Consider the following 24,188-nt stretch of genomic DNA (forward strand, 5'->3'; position numbering starts at 1 on the left):
ATATATATATATATATATATATATATATATATATATATATATATATATATATATATATATATATATATATATATATATATATATATATATATATATATATATATATATATAATATCGTATATCATATTCACTCAGATAAAGATGAAAATTAATAAAGACACGTACGCCCTGTTTTTAAATGCATTAGATACTTTTAATCTATTCCAATTTCTTTTCCATTGGCCACTTGGGAAAAATAGCCGAAAAGGGAACTATATCCGGGATAATGACCGACGGAACTGACCCACCTTTAAGACCTTAATCCATACTCTGCTTTTGGGCTTCTCCAGATAAAATGACCGAAATATTCAAGATTCGATGCGAAAAAATAAGCTCTCAGCTGCCACTTTCGTTTGGGAGCACTATAGGCTACAAGGGCGTAGTAACACGTAGTAAAAGGGTGAACGACCTCAAGAGAGAGAGAGAGAGAGAGAAAGACATAAGTCAAACTCGATCGCCACCCATAAAATACGCCGTGGTGGCCTAACTGCCGAGGCCTCCACGTAGATATCGTACACTACACACACACATCTGAAAAGGAAACTTACTTATTTCTATACTCAAATATATATACAAACATGAAAACATGTTTACATATATATTGAGTAAAAGAAAAGTAAGCGATTAAGTAAAGACAAAACAATGGCTGCCAAGCGAGGACCAAGACAGAGACGTCTGTCACAGTCCGAGCCAAAAGTGAAAGTGAGTATTCACCTGTGTCACCTGTGTGTGAGGGGGAGGAGGGGTAGCTAGCTACCACTCCCCTACCCCCCCCCCCCCCCGCTAACTAGCGCGGGGGGTAATACACCCTCGTTAAATTCTAATGACTTGCCATTTCAGCTACGCTAAAAGTAATAACCCTTTGTAAATAACGTGGTTTGTATTTCGGTTACGGAACAAATATATATTAGGAAATAATCCGGAGGAGTGTGCTATAGATATACAGTACCCCGTGTATATCCAATACGATTAAGCTTAAATTGAATAGTTTCAGAGACTATGCATTTAATCATTCAAGAGGCTTTCCAGTGTACAACTATAGTATTCATCTCTCCAGTCTATCAATCTCTGTCAATATTTCTGGGTCTATCATTATTCATATACATCCATAAAAAGATTATTGCAAATACCAAGCAATCCTATTAATATACCTTTCATTCTTCTGGATGGAAAATATTATAGAGTTGCTATATACATATCAAAAGTGAATTTGGCCGAAGTCAGCTCCAATACCAAAAACCTCTTTATGCTTGGTTATAAGTATCAGTCTCATAGGATTTTTTCACAGGAGAGGGGGTTCCCAGCCCCCTCGTCCCTGGAGTCCCTGGTTAGGCTGGAAGAACGTAGAGAGTAGAGGTCCCCTTTTTTGTTTTGTTTCTTGTTGATGTCGGCTACCCCCCAAAATTGGGGGAAGTGCCTTTGGTATATAGATAGGTAAGTATCAGGTTTGTTGGGCCCTATTATATGCCAGTGACTACAGCTAATTCGCTTACCGGTTCTATGATAATTGGAAAGTAGGAACCCAAATTAATTCTTGGAGCCCTTGTAGTTGGTTGGAACAGAATGGGTGTAAAATCTCTCATGTATTACTGAAAAACCACATGTTAAAAAGGAAGACAAATGCAAGAGCCACCTAAAGTAAGATTACTCACCCAACCTAGAAGCCATATCCTTAACCCTTTTACCCCCAAAGAGCATACTGGTACATTTCACAAAAGCCATCCCTTTACCCCCATGGACGTACCGATACGTCCTTGCAAAAAAAATGCTATAAAAATTTGTTTTTCATATTTTTTGATAATTTTTTGAGAAAATTCAGGCATTTTCCAAGAGAATGAGACCAACCTGACCTCTCTATGACAAAAATTAAGGCTGTTGGAGCAATTTAAAAAATATATACTGCAAAATGTGCTGGGAAAAAAATAACCCCTTGGGGGTTAAGGGTTGGAAATTTCCAAATACCCCGGGGGTAAAAGAGTTAAATTCTTACTTACCAGGGGTTCCTACGCCTCCTGCTACCCCCTCTTAGACTGCTATATTCTTAGCTTACCCTAAGACTAAGTCTCAACCCAGAGGTTGTTTCCCAACCAGCTTCAGTCTTGGAAAGGTAACACTAAATCATATGTCGTAAATCGTAAAAATAGCTTCAACCCAAGATAAAAAACAATTTGCTCCATAAAGAAAATCGAATTGACGAATTAACTATCACCTCTCTAGTTTCAGCAATAAATTATTGTTGCGTTTACAACGCTTAAAGAAAGGCTAAAATTTCTGCCAGATCTTTGCTCAAAAAGCATCCGTTAACATTTAGACGCTTCAAGAAGTCTAAAATCACTGCCGAATATTTGATCAGACAACATCTATGACGTTTAAAACACTTCCGTCTAAAATTTTAAATTTGTATAAAATAATTATAACAAAATTTACCATGAGGGATATTTTTTCATAGGTAAAAAAAAAAAAAGTAGATTTGAGAACAAAGCCCTCAGAAGGACATTGGGAGTTAAATGGCAAGACAGGATTAGAAATGAAACTATAAGAGAGATTACTCGAGTGCCATATGTGGATGAGATCCTTATGAGGGGTAGATGGAGATGGTTTGGCCATGCTCTTCGCACTCCCACAAAGAGATTAGTTCACCAAACTTTCAACTGGGCTCCACAAAGCACTAGATGAGTTGGAAGACCCAGGTCTATATGGCTGTGGACTATGAAGTGTGAAATAAAAGATAATGAATGGAGAAGTGTTGATTTAAATGCTCAAGTTAGTGACATCTGACTGGCGAAATCTAACCAAAGCCCTTTGCATCAATAGGCGTAAGAGATGATCATGATGATGATGATGAATAAAGGTAAGTGATTAATGTATGGGTTATATTTTAATTGAAGGTTAAAATTCTGAAAAAAATGTTGGCATTCTTTCGATTGAGAAAAATCAAAATCAAATGATTGGTTAAAGTTAACGAAGGGTCTAAAAAACATACTATACTACTGAATAGCAAGTAAATAGCCAATGTCTTAAATTAATTTGAGATATTATAAAAAAAAACAATTAGCTCGAAATACAGATTCTACGGGAAATATTAGCGAGTAGTGAACACACGCATATATATATATATATATATATATATATATATATATATATATATATATATATATATATATATATATATATATATATATATATATATATATATATATATATATATATATATATATATATATATATATATATATATATACTTACTTTTACGGGTTTATTTCTCGCTCTCCATCAGACACGAAAAGTCTGTTCAGGCGGGCCTTGGTGTGTGAAAATAATTTCTTTCCAGTTGATATTTTGCTGTGTATCTTATCAGTTATTTCGCTAGCATTTGTATTCAGGCTTAATAGTTTTCAAGTCACTATTTAACACTTTCTAAAAAGATAAGTCTTCAGGTTTTTCTTGAAAGCTGCCACATTTTTTTCTATTCTTGACATCAAGTGGAACGTCGTTGAAGAGTCTTGGTGCAGCATAACTAAACGTTCTTCCTCCTATTGCATGATTCACACTAATTTCGAATAGTCTATGTGGATCATCAGCATGTCTAACTCTTACAGCAGCGCTGGTAGCTTGAGGGTAGGGGACCAAGCAATCACAAAGATATTTAGGCTTATCAGTTGTAAGTGCTTTGTGAGTCAACAAGTAAATCTTGAATTCAATTCTAGCCTTAACAGGTAACCAATGTAGATCGATCAATGCAGGAGTTATTCTCTCCCGTAGTTTAATGCCTTTTATCAGTCTAGCCGCCCGGTTTTGCACATTTTGAAGCTTTCTTAGTAGTGTATTGGGCAATTTATAGTACAGAGAATTGCAATAATCAAGCCTTGATATTACGTGACTCATCACTATAATTTTTGTACTGCCCTCTGTTAAATATTTTCTAATAAATGCTATGTTTCTCAGGTGATAGTTACACACTCCCACTGTGTTCACTATTTGGTTCCTCATTGACAAATTACAATCTATCAGTACACCCAAATTTTTCACAACAGGCACAACCCCAACATCAGCGGGATATATATATACACATTATACGTATATATATATATATATATATATATATATATATATATATATATATATATATATATATATATATATATATATATATATATATATACATATATATATATATATATATGTATATATATATATATATATATATATATATATATATATATATATATATATATGTATATATATATATATATATATATATATATATATATATATATATATATATATATATATATATATATATATATATATATATATATATATATACACACACACACACAATATATCAAGCCACAAGAGTTTTCCCCTATATACCAGTTCGTAGTTAATCCGACTTTTATGATTAATACCATCCAATAAAGGCGTCCTAAGATACGACATATTTCTTTAAATATCGTCATTTCTCTTCGTTTTCAGTCAGGTGTCTGTCGCGGAAATATTGTCGGTTGTGAGAGGAATGGATGGTCTCCAAACAATCAATTTACAGCTTCTGTATGACGTGGAATATGAAGGTAAGTCTACTTTGATCATGTAGAGTTGGATACAGGAATTCCCGGTACACCTCACTTTGGTTACTCGCCGCGAAGTAGGGGTGTGAAGGCGTGCAATTTTTCGTAGCGAGGTGTGCCCGAGTATCGTGTGTCCAACCGTACATGCGTATGTTTAAAGGCTTAAAGGACAATCGTGAACAGCATAGGCACGGGACAACGACATTGCCCAAAAGACTGACCATATATACATATGATCAGCACCCAAGCCTCCTCTCCACCCAAGCTAGGACCACAGAGAGCCAGCCAATGGCTGCTGATGACTCGGCTATTTTTCCCTGTTGGAGCCCCTGGGCTTATAGCATCTTGCTTTTCCAACTAGGGTTGTAGCTTGGATAGTAATAATAATAATAATAATAATAATAGGCTCCCCCACAAAACCATGCTTAGCTCACAAGAATGGTGAGATTGCAGCGACCAAAGGAACTAACGAGTTTGAGCGGGAATTGAACCGCAGTCTGGCGATCACCCAGCCACCACAAATCTCAGCCAAATGGATTACGAAGTCATTTTCTGATGGTTTTATAACAAGTAATCAGCTATAGAATATTAATCTTCAAATTAACCCTTTCATCAAAGCCGAGGTTTCCTAATATCAAAGAACTGAGTTGCTTTGTGTATAGCACGTGTTTCAAACACGCTCATGGACTGTAATTGCTCACTGGCTATTTCCTCTTGGTAAGGGTAGAAGAGACTCTTTAGCTATGGTACGCAGCTCTTCTAGGAGAAGGACACTCCAAAATCAAACCATTGTTCTCTTGTCTTTGGTAGCGCCATAGCCTCTGTACCAAGGTCTTCTACTGTCTTGGGTTAGAGTTCTCTTGCTTGAGGGTACTCTTGGCCATGCTATTCTATCTTGTTTCTATTCCTCTTTTTTTTAAGTTTTTATAGTTTATATATGAAAAATCCAATTTAATATTTCACAGGCTATTTCCTCCTGGTAAGGGTAGAAGAGACTCTTTAGCTATGGTAAGCAGCTCTTCTAGGAGGACACTCAAAAATCAAACAATTGTTCTCTAGTCTTGGGTAGTGCCATAGCCTCTAGTATGGTCCTTTCCCTTTGATCCCTTTGATGGCTGCTTTTCCGGTCCCATACAGCAGGGGAACCCCACTCTCTACAGGAATTCCACTAACGTTTTACCTTGTTCGTTCTCAGTATATAACGTTTCATATCGCCTATTGTTCATTTACTGTTAAATTGTCCACTATCTTGGCTTACAGTTCTCTTGCTTGAGGGTACACTCAGGCATGCTATTCTATCTTGTTTCTCTTCCCCTAGATTTTTTAAGTTTTTATAGTTTTTTATAAAAATGATATTTTCATAATAAAATAAATTTTTGAATATACTTACCCGCTGGTTATATAAAGAGCTGAAGTCCCCTGACGCCCTGGCAGAAATTCAAATTCTCGCGCTATCGAAGATACGGTAGCTCAGGTAGAACAACAACACACCTTCAGTTCTTCCATGCCTCATAGCAATACCACAGGTAGTCTCTAGAGGGCACGAGGGTGGGTGTTAAATTTATAAAACCAGCGGGTAAGTATATTCAAAAATTTATTTTATTATGAAAATATCATTTTTAAATATAAAACTTACCCGCTGGTTATATAAAGAGCTGATTGACACCCATTGGTGGCGGGTCAGAGACAGCAACATATTGAAAAATTCACTTAAGGGTTACATACAACAAACTGAAGCGGCTCTCACCTGATAAGGAAGCTGACAGCAATGATACTCTGCCTCATTTCGTCCGCTATCCTTAAGAGATCCAGTGATCCACTCGGGCTGAAAATCTCTAGGAGCTGTCAAACGGTACAATCACCTATAACATGACAGGACCTCAACTAATACCCTTGTTCCGGGTGCACTCTAGGAACAAATTGACCACCTAACTAAATCAAAGATTGCGGAAGACTGACGACCAATCTCCACAAACAACCATAACAAACGAGTTCCAAGAGATAGAAAAGGGGTATTAGGAAAAAGGGAACGTAGTGGTAGATCATTCACCTACTATCGTACTCGCCGCTACAAAAGGACCCAACGTAAAACAGTCCTCATAGCGAGTCTGAACATTTCTCAAATAATGGGATGCAAAAACAGACTTACTTCTCCAAAAGGTCGTATCCATCAGACTTTGCAGAGAACGGTTCTGTTTAAAGGCCACTGAATTTGCTACCGCTCTGACTTCATGTGTCTTTACTTTGAGAAGCCTCTGATCCGTCTCATCACATTGAGCATGAGCTTCTCGAATCAACAATCTAATGAAAAAAGACAAGGCATTCTTTGACATGGGCATCGAGGGTTTCCGAACTGCACACCACAGAGCGTCTGAGTTACCCCTCAGATTCTTAGTCCTGTCCACATAAAGTCGTAATGCTCTAACTGGACAGAGTACCCTTTCTAATTCATCTCCCGCCAAATCAGAAAGGTTAGAAATCTCAAAGGATTTGGGCCATGGCCGAGTAGGGTTTTCATTCTTGGCCAGAAACCCCAGTTGCAAAGAACAAACGGCTTTTCCATTCCGAAAACCAATATTCCTGCTTAAAGCGTGTACCTCACTAACTCTTTTAGCAGTGGCAAGGCTAACCAGAAACAGAGTTTTCAAGGTTAAATCCTTAAATGAAGCCGAGTGTAAAGGCTCAAATCTGTCACTCATGAGAAATTTAAGGACAACATCCAAATTCCAGGCAAGAGGAGCTGTTTGAATCTTCATGGTTGTATCAAAAGACCTAAGCAAATCTTGTAGATTTTTATTATTAGAAAGGTCTAAGTTCCTGTGTCTAAAAACCGTTGCCAACATACTCCTGTAACCTTTAATAGTAGATGACGAGAAGTTATGTTTAAATTTAAGGTCTATGAAAATATCTGCTATCTGGGTTAGAGAGGTATTGGAAGAGGAAATCGCGTTAGTCCTACACCACTCTCTGAATAACTCCCACTTGGACTGATACATCTTGATGGTTGAAGATCTCCTTGCCCTCGCAATTGCCTTGGCTGCCTTCTTCGAAAATCCTCTAGCTCTAGCGAGTTTTTCGATAGTCTGAAGGCAGTCAGACGTAGAGCTCGGAGGTTTTGATGATTTCTCGGGCCAAGTGAGGTTGTCTGAGAAGATCAGGTCTTATGGGAAGGCTTCTCGGGAAATCTACCATCCATTCCAGTACCTCTGGAAACCAGCTCCTTAATGGGCAGAACGGAGCTATCAGTGTCATTCTGGTCTCTTCGTGGGAAATGAACTTCTGAATCACTTTGTATAGAATCTTGAATGGAGGGAAAGCACAAACCTCCATGTGTGACCAGCTCATTAGAAAGGCGTCTATGTGCAAGGCTTCGGGATCCGGAACCGGAGAGCAGTAACACTCCAGCCTTTTCGTCTTTGCGGTGGCAAAGAGATCCACGAGAGGACGACCCCATAACCGCCACAGACTCTTGCAGACGTCCTGGTGTAAAATCCATTCTGTGGAGAGAACCTGACCTTCCCTGCTGAGTCTGTCTGCGCTCACATTGTTGACCCCCTGGATGAATCGAGTCAAAAGAGTCACCTTCCTTTCCTCTGCCCATATGAGAAGAAGTCTTGCCATCTCGTACAGAGACCAAGAGTGGGTCCCGCCTTGTTTCACAATATAGGCCAGAGCTGTCGTGCTGTCCACATTGATTTGGACTACTTTGCCCCTGATCTGCTTCTCGAAGCCTATGAGAGCCAGATGAATAGCCAAAAGCTCCGTTTGGTTGATGTGGAGAGATGTTTGCTCCACAGTCCAAGTCCCCGAAAGCTCCTTCTTCTCTAGAGTGGCTCCCCACCCCGAGTTTGAGGCGTCGGAACTCAACACGAGGTCTGGGCTCTTCTGAAGTAAAGACAAGCCTTCTTTCGGTCTGGGCTCGTTGTACCACCATTGAAGATGAGACTTGATGGAAACCGAGATGGGAACGAAATCCCTGTCGAGGTTGTCCCCTTTCTTCCAATGGCGATTGAGATTAAACTGAAGAGGACGCAAGTGCAACCTCCCCAAGGTCACGAACTTCTCTAATGATGAGAGAGTCCCCAGAAGGCTCATCCAATCTCTTACGGAGCAAAGTTCCCTCTTCAGGAAAGTTTGGACTTTTAGGAGGGCTGTCTGAATTCTCACCGACGACGGAAAAGCCCGAAAACTCCGACTGTGAATCTCTATCCCCAAATAAAGAATCTCCTAGGATGGAGTCAGTTGCGATTTTTTCGAGCTCACCAGGAGGCCCAGTTCTCTGGTTAGATCCAAAGTCATTTTTAGGTCCTTCAAACAACAATCGGCTGAGGAGGCTCTTATCAGCCAATCGTCCAGATACAGAGAGGCTCTGATTCCCCTCGAATGCAGCATGCTTGCTACATTCGGCATGATCTTGGTAAACAATAGAGGAGCCGTGCAGAGTCCGAAACAAAGAGCCCTGAATTGGAAGACCTTGTTTCCGTCCATGAACCACAGATAACGTCTGCAGCTGGGATGAATCGGAAGGTGGAAATAGGCGTCCTGAAGATCTATAGAGACCATCCAATTGTCCTTCCTCACAGCCGCCAGAACTGTCTTCTGAGTTTCCATAGTGAATGTCGAATTTTGGTCGTAACCATTTAGAACACTTACGTCCAGAATCGGTCTACACTCCCCCGAACTCTTGGGTACTAAGAAAAGGCGGTTGTAAAACCCCGGAGAAGTTACATCCTGCAATTCCTCTATTGCTTGCTTCTCTAATATAAGAGACGTCTGAAGACGCAAGGCTTGCTTCTTCGGACCCTCTTTGTATTTGGGCAAAAGATCCACCGGATCTGTGACTAAAGGAGGATTTGCCAGGAAGGGGATCTTGTAACCCTCCTTTAACACTTGGACGGACTAGGGGTCCGCTCCATTCCTCTCCCAAGCCTCCCAGAAGTGAGTCAACCTGGCACCCACTGCTGTCTGAAGGAAAGGGCAGTCAGACTTTACCTCGGCCGGACTTGCCTCCTCTGCCTCTAGGTTTCCTTCCTTCTGGTTTGAAAGAGCCCCTTCCAGAGGATTTCCCACGAAAGGACTGAGAAGGTCGAAAACCAGAAGAAGATTCCTTAGGCTTACGAGAGGAAAACATCGAAGGCAAAACTTTTCTTGTCGTATTGGTTACTAAGTCATGCGTGGCCTTCTGCGTGGGAGCAGTGGCAACTTCGCCTACCAACTCTTGCGGAAATAAGGTATTAGCCAAAGGAGCAAAAACTGGTAGGGAGACACTCCTGCAGAGAGAAAAGAGCACATCGTGGCCCTTTTCTTGAGGATCCCAGCCGTGAACAAGGCAGCTAACTCGTTGGAGCCATCCCTCACCCCTTTGTCCAAGCAGGACATCAAATGAACCAGTCCATTAGTGTCCGAGTCCTTCATATCTGAGACCTTCTTACTCAAAGCTCCCAGAGCCCAGTCTAAGAAATTAAACACCTCGAAGGCCCTGAAAAGACCCTTAAGCAAATGATCGAACTCTGGAATAGACCACCAAATCTTCGTTTTCCTTAAGGCAAGACGACGAGACGCATCCACTAAACTTGAGAAATCCCCTTGGGCAGACGAAGGAAAACTCAAGCCCAACACTTCACCAGTATCGTACCACACACTAGATTTAGAAGCCAACCTTGCGGGTGGAAAGGCAAAGGCCGTTTTGCCAAAAGATTTCTTAGAGTCCAACCAGGAACCCATTAATTTCAAGGCCCATTTAGAGGACCGAGAAAGAACCATCTTGGTATAAACTGGAACTTTGGTTGCTTTACCTAAGATGAACTCAGAAGGCGGAGAACGAGGGGCCACAGGAGTAAACTGATCCGGGAAAATTCCAGTAAGAATCAACATAAACTTACGAAGATCAACAGCATGTTGATAAAGCTTCTCTTCCTCATTCTCAGAAACTTCCTCTATAGGCTCGTCCACATCCGACTTTTCCTCAAGTTCGTCTTCTGGCAGTGCAGCAACTGCTGCAGCCTGAACTGAAGGAGCAGTCTGGATGAGATTGCCTGTCAAAGCCAATATCTGCATCCAACTGACGGGGAGAGGTTGAAGTTGATTGACGTGAAACATGGATGGGTAGATGTTCTTCGTCAACTAACAACTGCCGAGATCGCTTAGAGTCCGACTGCTGTTGACCAGATTGACGCTTTGACTCAGAAGGCAACTGCCGAAGATCGCTGAGTGGACGCGTAGAGTCCGAAAACTGTTGACACGAACAATCAAAGCTGTCAAGATGTTGACGCTGAGAATCGATGTTTTGACGCGAAGCGTCCACTAGTTGTTGACGCGGGCGATCCACTACTTCAAAACGTTGACGCGTCGCGTCCACTTGTCGACGCCAATGTTCTTCCTCACGACCAGAAGACGAAAACCGTTCAACCAAACTTCTCTGACGAGACTCGTCAAAATCAACCTGGTGTTGAACACTATGAATGGGAGACCGCCTAAGCGATAACTCGTCAGCACCAGAGACCATCGAACGCCTGTGCGATAACTGGTCTGACGCCTGACGCCCAGATATACTGCCAACACCTGGTTGAAAAGAATCCATAAACGACGAGAGTTGTTCTTTCATAGTCACAAGCATAGACCATTTAGGATCTACTGAACTCCTTAAAGGAATATTCGTTCCAACATCACCACGTATTTCAGGAGAAGAAAGCCAATCTGAAGGAAGAGGAGGAGCATGAATCGTAACAAGGTCTGAATCGGAAGGAATCTTATCAACACGAACACGGTGATCTGGACGCTTAGCCGGAGTGCAAGCGATGGGAGAACGGAAACGTTCCGGTGAGTCCCAAGAACTACATCCTGGACGCACAGGCGATTCCTGACGCTGAGTAACTTCATGCGTCCGTTTAAGCGGTCTTGAGGCGCGACGCCAGATCTCTCTACCTGACCCTTCATCAGAAGACGGGGATAACGCATGAACCTCACCTTTCCTACGATGAGGGTGAACGGCCTGAGTTACGGCAACAGGAACGTTCGAGGGGACGTCTGAACGATTGATGACGCTTCTCGTTCCCTTAAGCCGTTCGACATTACTTCTCCCATGGGTTCGAGAGCTCGAAAGAGGTCTTAGGCTAGGTGAACGACAAGATCATGCAGACGCACCCTCTGCAACACTAAACACATTAGAAACACTTCACATTACCGAGAGATTCACGACTTTTCGGTACACTAACTTCAGACACCGAAACACTTTCCACAGTTCCGACAGAATCACGGTTTTTCAGTATCTTCAACTCAGAAAAAAATCGTATTTCTATCTGCCGCTAAGGAATCGACTTTCTCACCAAGAGTCAAAATAGCAGTAAACATGTCTTTCATAGTAGGTTCCTGATCTACCACCCGGGGGAAGAAATAGGATTAGGAACATTAACATTAGGTAAGGCTCTATCCACAGATCGTGAAGAACTACGCCTAACTCTATCCCTCTCTAGTCTCCTAACATAACGTTCGTATGCTACAAAATCATCATCCGTTAAAGAAAGACACTCATTACATCTATCATCAAATGAACAAAATTTACCCCTACATTTCACACAAATATTATGAAGATCAATAGATCCTTTAGGAAGTCGAGTACGACACCCTTCATTAACACACCTACGTAAAGCAGGGGAGGAGTCGGCCATTTTGAATGGTTACGTGAAAGACCGACGAGCAAAAAATAAAGGAAATATTAATAAAGATAACCTCAAAAAAAAAGATTTCAAGATTAGAATAAAGAGAAAACAATTAACGATAGCTTAAACTCAGAAAAGAACGTTGTACATCCCCAAACAACTTCCCAAAAGAGTAAAACCACGAGAGTGAACTTCAATATGACAGCCAGCTAGGCGGGCAGAAGAAGAACTGAAGGTGTGTTGTTGTTCCACCTGAGCTACCGCTAGGGTGCGGGTATACACCTGCCGTATCTTCGATAGCGCGAGAATTTGAATTTCTGCCAGGGCGTCAGGGGACTTCAGCTCTTTATATAACCAGTGGGTAAGTATGATATTTTCATTATGAAATAAATTTTTGAATATACTTACCCGGTGAATATATAAATAGCTGACGTCTCCGACGGTCGACAGATTCCAAAAACTCGCGAGCGATCGCCATGAAGGTTGTCGGGTGTGCCCACCAGCGCCGACTATCGGCTAGATACCGCATATACTTCTCAACCAAACCAGTTCTTCTCAGTCCGTAGGGTCTCCATCGGGGAGGAAGGGAGGGCTTTTAATATTATATATTCACCGGGTAAGCATATTCAAAAATTTATTTTATAATCAAAATATCATTTTTAAATATTAAACTTAGCCGGTGAATATATAAATAGCTGATTCACACCCATGGTGGTGGGTAGAGACCAGTATTAAAACAATAAAGGCGTATACAGTGATACCTCGGTACTCGACCATAATCCGTTCGAGATCCGTGTTCGACCTCCGATTTGTTCGAGTACCGAATTTTTTTTCCCCATAAGAAATAATGGTATATATTCTATTCCGTTCCCAAGCACTCGAACAGGCCCAAAATATTAATAAAACGTGTACCTAAACAACAATAATTATCTAAATGTGTATGAAATTGGTCAGAAAATCCTATAAAACAATTTTAAACCATTTACTGTACTAAAATAAAACAATTTTAAACCATTTTCTGTACTGTAGTGAACATACCTTTGAGCAGCGGTTCGATGGCATACAGGGATGGATGTGGAGAGGATGGAAGGGGGAGGTTACTGCTTGGAAGGAGAGTCCCCTTCCATGATGTGGCGGGGTAGTTCTCCTTCAGGAGTTGTTTCTCTCTCCAATGAAAGGGTGGGCAGATCTATTTCAGGGGTTTCTTCTCTTCTTTGTCTCTTCTTTGGAGGAGAAACAGGCTTTGATGTAGCAGCTTTCTTTTCTTTTGTGAAAAACTGGTCTATTGTTAATTGTTTCTTCCTCCTCTGCAGTATTCTTCGAAAATGATACATGACACTATCATTAAACATATGCACTGCCCGGTTTGCTACTGCAATTTCTGGGTGGTATTTTTCAGCAAAAGCCTGCACATCTGCCCACTTGGAACAAATTTCATTGATGAGAGAACTTGGAACATCCTCCCTTACCTCATCCTCTTCTGAAGATTCCTGCTCCACAATCAGATCCTGCTGCTGTTGTTGTTGCAGGTGCAACAATTCCTCCACAGTCAACTCGGTAGAATGGCTTTCTACAAGCTCATCAATATCATCCTTGTCGACCTCAAGCCCCAAACTCCTGCCCATGACAACAATTTCCTCAACGACATCAGTGTCATCAGAAATTACAGGGGTAGCAGTGCTTGGACCCGCCTCTGGTTGGAAACCTTCAAACTCCCTCTCTGTGACACATGATGGCCACAGCTTACGCCAGGCAGAGTTCAATGTCCTATAGGTCACACCTCGCCAAGCTTGGTCAATCATGTTAACAGAGTTGAGGATGCTGAAGTGTTCCTTCCAGAATTCCTTTAGGGTCAACTTCGTGTCACTGGTCACTTCAAAACACTTTCTGAAAAGGGCCTTGGTATAGAGTTTTTTGAAGTTTGAAATGACCTGTTGGTCCATGGGCTGGAGTATGGGAGTAGTATTGGGGGGCAAGAATTTGATTTTGATAAAGCTGTATTCTTCTTTCAAGTCATCCTCGAGACCTGGAGGATGTGCAGGAGCATTGTCCATAACCAGAAGACATTTCATTGGCAAGCTCTTTTCAATGAGGTAAGCCTTAACCTGGGGGGCAAACACTTCGTTTATCCACTCAGTAAAGAATTGTCTTGTGACCCAAGATTTAGTGTTCGAGCGCCACATAACTGGTAGTGCACTTTTACAAATATTATTTCGTTTGAACACCCGGGGGTTGTCCGAGTGGTACACTAACAAGGGTTTGATCTTGCAATCGCCACTTGCATTTGCACACAGCAACAATGTTAGCCTATCTTTCATTGGCTTGTGACCTGGCATCTTCGTCTCGTCCTTGGTAATGTACGTATTGGCTGGCATTTTCTTCCAAAATAACCCAGTCTCATCACAATTAAAGACTTGTTGTGCGATCAAATTTTGTTCATTTATGTACCGATCGAATTCCCCCACGTATTTATCGGCTGCAATTTGATCCGAACTAGCTGCCTCCCCATGCCTAGTAACACGATGAATACCTGTTCTATTACGAAACTTTTCAAACCAACCCCTGCTCGCTTTAAATGTAAATGAATCACTTTCACTGGTACTCGGACTTTTCTTCACTAATTCTTCATAGATATGCAACGCTTTTTCACAAATGAACGCTTCACTAACACTTTCCCCGGCCAACTGTTTTTCTTTAATAAATATTAAAAGCAACTTTTCCATCTCCTCAATCACTTGTGGCCTTTGCTTAGTTACCGCCGTAACTCCCGTTGCAACATTCGCCTTCTTAATCATTTCTTTATGCTTTAAAAACGTAGAAATGGTCGACTTCGCCATTCCGTATTCTACCGCTAAATCGGACACTCGTACACCATTCTCATATTTCGCTATAATTTCCTTCTTCAACTCGATCGTTGTTCGCACTGTTTTCCTCTTCTCCTTCCCCTTAACACTCATTACTTTCTTGGGACTCATTATGAAAGCTAAAAAAGCAATTAAAAGCACTGAAAATCACTAAATCACAACGAATGCTGATCGCGCGTTGTCTGAGTGACGCTCTCGAGAGAACTGATGCTTCCCGAACAAGCGAGAGTGGCCGAGATGGCGCGATCATCACAAAGCCCATGCGGTCGTCACGTGTTCGGCTGGTCGAGTACCGAATTTTTGGTCGAGCACCGCAGCAAAAATTTCTCGAAAATTTTGGTCGAACTCCGAATTGTTCGAGTATAGAGTCGTTCGACTACCGAGGTATCACTGTATGCTCAAGAGTTTTTGACAAATATTCAAAAAACAAACTCAAGTATAGGTACCTGGTAAGGAAGCTGACTCTGATGATTACTCTGCCTCATTAGTCCGCTATCCTCACGAAGCCCAGCGATCCTCTTAGGATGCTGAAAGACTCCCAGGAGCTGCTATATCCAGGGTGAACACCCCTATAACAGGACCTCATCAATACCTTTAATCTGGGCGCTCTCAAGAAACAATATTTTGACCACCCGCCAAATCAAAAAGATTGCGAAAGACTTCTTAGTCTCCCGTACAACCCAAAACAAGATTAAAAATTTCAAGAGTAGATTAAAAGGATATTGGGATTAAGGGAATGTAGTAGTAGAGCCTTCACCCACTACTGCACTCGCTGCTACGAATGGTCCCAGTGTGTAGCAGTCCTCATAAAGAGTCTGGACATCTTTCAAGTAATATGAAGCAAATACCGACTTGCTTCTAAAAAAAGGTCGCATCCATAATACTTTTAAGGGATCTATTTTGCTTAAACGCTACCGAAGCCTTCACTTTAAGTAAATTACGATCCTTCTCTCTTAAATGAGAGTATGCCTCCCGAATCAAAAGTCTAATAAAATAAGATCGCATTCTTAGACATGGGCAAAGAGGGCTTTTTAACGGAGCACCATAAAGCCTCTGAACAACCTCGTTGCGGTTTAGTTCTGGATAAATAAAATTTAAGAGCTCTAACGGGGCACAGCACTCTTTCAACTTCATTACCCACAATCTCAGAAAGACTAGGGATTTCAAATGATTTAGGCCAAGGACGAGACGGAAGTTCATTCTTGGCCAAAAAACCAAGTTGAAGAGAACATACTGCTTTATTAGCTGAGAAGCCGATGTTCTTGCTAAAAGCATGTATCTCACTAACCCTTTTAGCCGAAGCCAAGCTCACCAAAAACAGTGTCTTGAGGGTAAGATCCTTCAGGGAGGCTAAATTTAACGGTTCAAACCTGTCTGACATAAGGAACTGTAGGACCACGTCCAAGTTCCAAGCAGGAGTCGAAATATGACGCTCCTTGGAAGTCTCGAAAGACTTAAGCAGGTCTTGGAGATCTTTGTTATTAGAAAGATCCAAACCTCTATGCCTGAAAACAGAAGCTAACATGCTTCTGTAGCCTTTAATGGTGGATGCAGAGAGGGAGCGACTGTTTCTCAGATAAAGCAGAAAATCCGCAATCTGCGCTACAGAAGCACTGGAAGAGGAAATAGAGGAGGACTTGCACCAGTCTCTAAATACCTCCCCTTTCGACTGATAGATCTTGATGGTAGAGGATCTCCTAGCCCTCGCGATCGCTCTAGCTGCCTCCTTCGAAAACCCTCGAGCTCTAGAGAGTCTTTCGATAGTCTGAAGGCAGTTAGACGAAGCGCGGGGAGGCTTTGAAGAAGTCTCTTTATGTGAGGCTGTCGTAAGAGATCCATCCGCAACGGTAGACTTCTTGGGACGTCTAGCAGCCATAGAAGTACCTCTGTGAACCACTCTCTCGTGGGCCAGAGGGGAGCAACCAACGTCAACCTGGTCCCTTCGTGAGAGGCGAACTTCTGCAGCACCTTGTTTAGGATCTTGAAAGGTGGAAAGGCATAAACGTCCAGGTGAGACCAGTCAAGAAGAAAAGCGTCTATGTGGGCCGCCTCTGGATCTGGGACCGGAGAGCAATAAGTCGGGAGCCTTTTTGTCAACGAGGTCGCAAAGAGATCGATGGTGGGTTGACCCCAAGTCATCCAAAGTCTCTCGCACACATCCTTGTGGAGAGTCCACTCCGTAGGAACCACCTGACCTCTTCGACTGAGACAGTCCGCCAAGACATTCAACTTCCCTTGGACGAACCTCGTCAAAAGAGAGATGTTTCGATCTTTTGACCAAATGAGAAGGTCCCTTGCGATGACGAAAAGAGCGTGGGAGTGAGTGCCTCCTTGCTTCGAGATGTAAGCCAAGGCTGTGGTATTGTCTGCATTCACCTCCACCACCTTGTTTCGAATCAGACTCTCGAAACTCCTTAGTGCTAGATGGACTGCTAACAGCTCTTTGCAGTTTATGTGAAGACTCCTCTGGTCTGCGGACCAAAGACCCGAGCATTCCAAATTGTCCAGAGTCGCCCCCCAACCCAAATCCGATGCGTCTGAAAACAACACATATTTTGGGTTCTTGACTGCCAGAGAAAGACCTTCCCGAAGTCTTATATTGCTGTCCCACCAAGCTAGGCAAGTCTTGACTGGATCGGAGATTGGAATCGAGACCGTCTCTAAAGTCTTCTCCTTGTTCCAATGATAGTCTAGGTGGAACTGGAGAGGGCGCAGGTTGAGTCTCCCTAGCGAGATAAACTGTTCCAGAGACGAAAGCGTCCCCAGGAGGCTCATCCAATCTCTCACAGAGCAATGGTTTTTCTCCTGCACAGGACGGACTTTGAGCAAAGCCTGCTCGATCCTGTTGGCAGACGGAAAAGCCCGAAAAACTCGACTCTGTATCTCCATCCCCAAATAGAGAATGGTCTGGGATGGAGTCAGTTGTGACTTCTCCATGTTAACCAAGAGGCCTAACTCTTTCGCAAGATCCAAAGTCCACTGTAGGTCCTGCAGACAGCGATGATGGGACGACGCTCTGAGTAACCAGTCTTCCAAATACAGGGAGGCTCTGATCCCCGATAAATGTAGGAACTTCGCTACATTTCGCATGAGCCTCGTAAAAACAAGAGGAGCAGGGCTGAGGCCGAAGCACAGTGCTCAAAATTGATACACTACCTTCCTGTACACAAACTTCAGATAATGTTGAGAGTCTGGATGTATCGGAATGTGGAAATACGCATCCTGCAAGTCGAGAGAGACCATCCAGTTGCCCTCTCTGACTGCTGCCAAAACAGATTTGGTGGTCTCCATCGTGAACTTTGTTTTTACAACAAACACGTTGAGAGCACTTACATCCAGCACCGGCCTCCAACCTCCTGTGTTCTTCGGAACCAGGAAGAGACGGTTGTAAAAACCTGGGGATTGAAGGTCCGAGACTTTCACCACCGCCCCCTTTTCTAACAAGAGAGACACCTGAAGATGTAACGCCTGTCTCTTTGTCTCCTCTCGATACCTGGGAGAGAGGTCTATCGGAACTTTTACCAGAGGAGGTCTTCCTACAAAAGGGATTTTGTAACCCTCCTTCAGCAACAAAACAGACTCCCGGTCTGCAACCCTCTTCTCCCAGGCCTGCCAGAAGTTTGTCAATCTGGCCCCTACTGCTGTCTGAGGACGTGGGCAGTCACTCTGCCACGGGAGGATTTAGATCCTCTCTTCTTGCCTCGCTTGCTATCCGCACGAGAGCCTCCTCTACTGGGAGCTCTGCCACGAAAAGGCAGGATAAACCTTGCCGCTGGCGTGTCAAACTTAGGTCTGCTGACATGAGAAGACGAAGGTACAGCTTTACGAGCAGACGTGGCCATTAAATCATGAGTGTCCTTCTGTACAAGAGATGCCGCGATATCTCTAATAAGCTGCTGAGGGAACAAAGCAGAAGACAAGGGTGCAAAGAGAAGTTCTGACCTCTGACAAGGAGTGACCCCTGCAGAAAGAAAAGAACACAGTCTCTCTCTTCTTCAGAACCCCTGCTGTGAACGTAGCAGCAAGTTCATTAGAGCCATCCCTTATTGCCTTGTCCATGCACGACATTATCTGAATAGAGACATCCCGGTCCGCTGACGAGACTTTCCTACTCAAGGCTCCCAGGGACCAATCCAAAAAATTGAAAACCTCAAAGGCATGGAAAATTCCTTTAAGGAGATGATCCAGATCAGTAGAGGATCAGCAAACCTTCGAGCGTCTCATGGCCAGACGACGAGGAGAGTCTACAAGGCTTGAGAAGTCTCCCTGGGCAGAGGCAGGCACCCCCAAGCCGAGAACTTCTCCTGTGTCATACCACACGCTCGCACGAGAAGCCAATTTGAAAGGGGGAAAGGCAAAAGAGGACTTCCCCAAATTCCTCCTGGACATTAACCAGTCTCCCAACAAACGCAAAGCTCTCTTAGAAGAGCGAGAGAGTACCAACTTCGTGAACGACGGAGTCGAAGAAGTCAGGCCCAGCGATAACTCAGATGGAGGAGAACGAGGAGCAGCAAAAACAAAATGATCGGGAAACAGATCCTTAAAGATAAGCATTATCTTCTTAAAGTCAAGGGATCGCTGAGCAACCCTAGGCTCCTCCCCATCCGAAAGAGTCCCCAAAGGAACATCAGCAGGAAGGGGATCAACAACTTCCTCATCTGAAGGAACATCATCCGACAAAGGCAAAGTCTCGCGACACGGAGAAGCATGCCGAGGAGGTAACGATTGATAGGCTATATCAATATGCGACGGGGCCGCAGCAAAAGCAGAGGTAACGACGTCACGTCGAGACTGCAAAGACTGAAAGTCTTGAGGCTGACAAACAACAACAGACTGTGGTAACTGACGTTCGACATCACGTCGGGACTGCACAGACTGCAGGACTTGAGGCTGAAAAACAACACCCGACTGCGGCGACTGACGTTCGACGTCACGTCGGGACAGCAGAGTCGGCCGACGAACGTCACGTCGAGACTGCAGTGATTGTAGCTGAACGTCACCTTGAGACTGCGGAAAATGACGTTCCACGTCACGTAACTGACGAGGAACACTATCAGAGTCACATTTAACAGCACCGATAACATTAGCACTAACGTCAAAACGACGAGACAAATCTCGCTTAGGTGGTTGAAGACCAGAGTCATGCTTGTCGGACTGGCGAACCGCAAGCAAAGGATCTTTACGAACCTGGTCATGCTCATAAACCTCCATTAAGGATGAAAGTTTCAACTGCATGTCTTGTAAGACACTCCACTTCTGGTCAACGGGAGTCAAAACAGGCCGTGACGTCGGCAACGTCTGTGCATGCAAATCATCGCACCAAACGAGACCCTCGGACTCAGCGTCACGTTTACGCTTAACAGGCGAACAGCCATCCGATGACTGAATACGGTCAGAGCTGTCCCAATGACTACAGCCAGGACGCTGGACCTGTCCTGAAGGGACTGACTTGCGTTTTAAGGGTCTTGAAACCATACGCCAAGGTTTCTTATGAGGCAAATCATCGGAAGACGAGGAGAACTTAGTTTCTCCCGTCTTATGGTAAGGACGTGCCTGAGGAGCAACGTCTAATACCTTTGAGGGAACGTCTGTACGTTGGTTTACACCTCTCTCTCCCTTAAGTCCTACGACATTCCTTCTCCCTGGTGCAGGGGAGCTTGAAAGAGGTCTCGGACTAGGTAAGCGACAAGCACGAACAGACGAACCCTCCGTCGCAACACTAAACACATTAGTCGCACTTTCCACTTTACCACTTTGACTCTTTAAAAGCTTAACGTCGGACATAAGCTGGTTTCTGTCCGATGCCAAGGTTTCGACCTTCTCACCCAACGCTTGAATAGCCAATAACATTTCACGCATTGAAGGTTCATGAGTGCCAATAGGGGGTTCAGGAACTACCACTATAGGGGAAGGATTAGGTTCAGGGGCATGGGAAGAGGAAAAATCTATAGATCTAGAAGAGCTTCTCCTCACCCTATCTCTTTCGAGTTTCCGAGTATATTTCTCATACTCCAACCACTCGAATTCCGATAAAACCACACACTCCTCACACCGATCTCCTAATTGACAGGATTTACCCCAGCAATTAGCACAAACAGTATGAGGATCGATAGAAGCTTTCGTAAGATGTTTGTTACAGTCTTTCGCACATTTACGATAGACAGGAGAAGGGTCAGCCATTATGAAAATCCAAAGCAAATTCAAAGGGAAGCCAAGTTCATCAACAAAAATCAAAAAAGGGTTTCAAGAGTTTTATTGAAGCAAAAAAACCAACACAGCGAAAGCAATAAAACCAAAACTAAGTACTTCACCAATTCGGTAGAAAACTCGAGGTCAAGCGCCAGCGGAACCAATATTGTCTGTAACACCGACAGAGAAGAACTGGTTTGGTTGAAAAGTATATGCGGTATCTGGCCGATAGTCGGCGCTGGTGGGCACACCCGACAACCTTCATGGCGATCGCTCGCGAGTTTTTGGAATCTGTCGACCGTCGGAGACGTTAGCTATTTATATATTCACCGGACAAGTTTAATATTTAAAATTTATATTTAAAAATCCAATTTACTATTGTTACTGATTTTCAAATATATTATTCTGATTGTTCATTACTTCTCTTGGTCCTCGAGTTATACTAACTTGCTAACATTTGAACACCACATTAATATCTCTATAGAATGAATAAATAGGTCATAATTCTATCACCCCCCCCCCAAAGGTATGGTAGGGAGCATATCGAAGCAGTTTTCCGCCTCGGTTACCGGGATGATGGTGTTCCGAGGATCACAAATTCGCTACTTTCCACCATGCTGAACGCGGCTTTGGATTCCACGTTCCTCTTAGTGATGCGTTCTCCTCTGGATGTCCTGGATATGTTCGCGCAGGTTTGAAGTTTTTCGTTTTAGATATAAGATCAGGGCAGCCGATCGGGACTATGGTCCAACCCAAAGCCAAAGCAAAGCCCTTCAAAGAGAAGGCAACTGTGCTTAACCCATACAACTGGGAAAAAGCCCGTTACTAGATGTCGAATTATACATTGATTTCATCACCATTATTCTAATACTTCAAAAGTTCAAACTTGCAGTGAACATTTTTATATGTTGAAGAGGCTGACAAAGGTCTCTTTTTATAGTTGATTTATGAAAGATCTGTTTTTATGTTGTTACTGTTCTTGGAGTGTTTTTATTTTGATTGTTTATTACTATTTTGTAGTTTATTTATTTCATTATTTCCTTTTCTCACCTAGCTATTTTTCCTTGTCGGAGCCCTTGAGTTTATAGCATCTTGCTTTTTCAACTACTGTTGTAGCTTAGCTAATAATAATAATAATAATAATAATAATAATAATAATAATAATAATAATAATAAAGGCATCTACACCAACAAAGGACTGTAGGAAGTAAGAGAAAAAGATGAGAAATATCCTGACACTATTCAGACAATTCGTATCAAACACTAAATTCTACCAGACATATAATAGCATTTGAAACATAAGTAAAAGAATTTAAATGCCTCATTAGAGCTATTAGTAGAAAACTATACATAGGAGATTAGCTACTACTGCAAATGTCTGTCAAATTTTATAAAAACTATACCTTGATGTGGAGAAAGGGTTTACATATAGCCATGATCAGCAAAACTGTCCTAGTAAGGACCAATCATGCTGGATTGGTTTGCTGTGAGCGATCACACGAAAATATCCCATTGTCACCAATCCACACTGGCTAGCGTGATGATGAAAAGTGAAGACTCCTCTAGAGGACCAGAGACACACCAGCCACGAGGTACTCTATTACAGCCTGGAAATGAAAATCTCCTATTATCCTTAAACATAGATGGAACAAAAGCGAAATGTTTTAAAAGTTAAACTTCAACATGTATTAATCCAATCTACACGGAAATCTAGTTACATTGACAATGATGCTTATAAACGCTTACAAAGGGTGACTCATACTATAAATGGAAATTCTACTTCTAGACTTGCAAAGGTTTTACAAATATCTCCACCAACTGTTTGTTTGTTTGTTTAAGATTACCTTGCCTATAACAAGACACGGGCTATTGCACTAGGGCAGCACGTAAAAACCACCTACTGATTTTTTACACTCCATTCAAATTGTAAAATGTACATTCTATAACATGAATTTTTTATGGCATTATTTTCTTCCTTTATAATTAGATATCATTCTTAGAAAATAATCAAATTAAGACTTCAAATTAAATACATTTACTTATACGTAACAAAATGTGAGATGAGATATTGTAAAAGTAAAAAGACGTGACATTACTAGTTGTTTTCAATACTGTTTTTCAAAGGTTTTAAAAGCACCAGTGAAACAAACGAACCGGTGGCAATGAGAAAACTATTTAGGACGAGACCATATGGTTCAGGTTATCTTATAGAGTCCTTTCAATACACGTCATCAAACTTCCGGTCCGCCATCTTGGAGGGCAAACAAAGACGCGTTCAGTGAGTAGCTATGGTTGAACTGTTGAATATTTAGCCATTTCATCACATTCACATTCACACAATGTCCAGTTTTTGCGCTATTGCTGGCTGTGGGAATCGAGGACGAAGAGATGACAAGAGTTTCTACCGCATACCGGCAGTTATTCAGAATCAGGACAAAGATACAGAGGAATTATCCAAGTGCAGACGTGACTTGTGGTTGACCAGAATATCACGGGCTGATCTACGTGAATCCTCACTACCCTAGGCACGTATTTGTTCTGATCATTTCATATCAGGTCAGTCTCGGCTAGGCCCTAAAAGTATCATTATTCCTGTGTAAACATGCTATATCCGATCGCATAGGTGACTTGACAAGTATCATCGTCAGTTCAGTGTGTAGTGTGTGTGGGGGAGGGGAATCTCAATTTTTAAACATCAAAGGGGCATCTCAGATTTTCAAAAAAAATTAAAAGCGCCCATATTGGCTATATAAACAAAGGCTACTTACCTAGGTCTCTATTTCGTTAAGGTGCTCATGCCTATATATAATTAAGTATATTTATATTTATCTTAATTTGTGTATTAAATTGTGCAGACATACAGGCCTATG

General features: G+C 42.4%; 1 long non-coding RNA gene across 1 annotated transcript in view; it reads right to left on the minus strand.

Moving 5' to 3' along the window:
* Positions 1-24,188, minus strand: part of LOC137617069 (uncharacterized) — a 38,338-nt gene that overhangs the window by 12,248 nt on the left and 1,902 nt on the right. Inside the window, exon 2 of the long non-coding RNA XR_011039570.1 lies at positions 22,722-22,925. This is a non-coding gene — a long non-coding RNA (uncharacterized lncRNA). The remainder of the gene's footprint in view (positions 1-22,721; positions 22,926-24,188) is intronic.

The sequence above is a fragment of the Palaemon carinicauda genome, chromosome 2 (assembly GCF_036898095.1).
Source record: "Palaemon carinicauda isolate YSFRI2023 chromosome 2, ASM3689809v2, whole genome shotgun sequence".
Classification (NCBI taxonomy): Eukaryota; Metazoa; Arthropoda; class Malacostraca; order Decapoda; family Palaemonidae; genus Palaemon; species Palaemon carinicauda.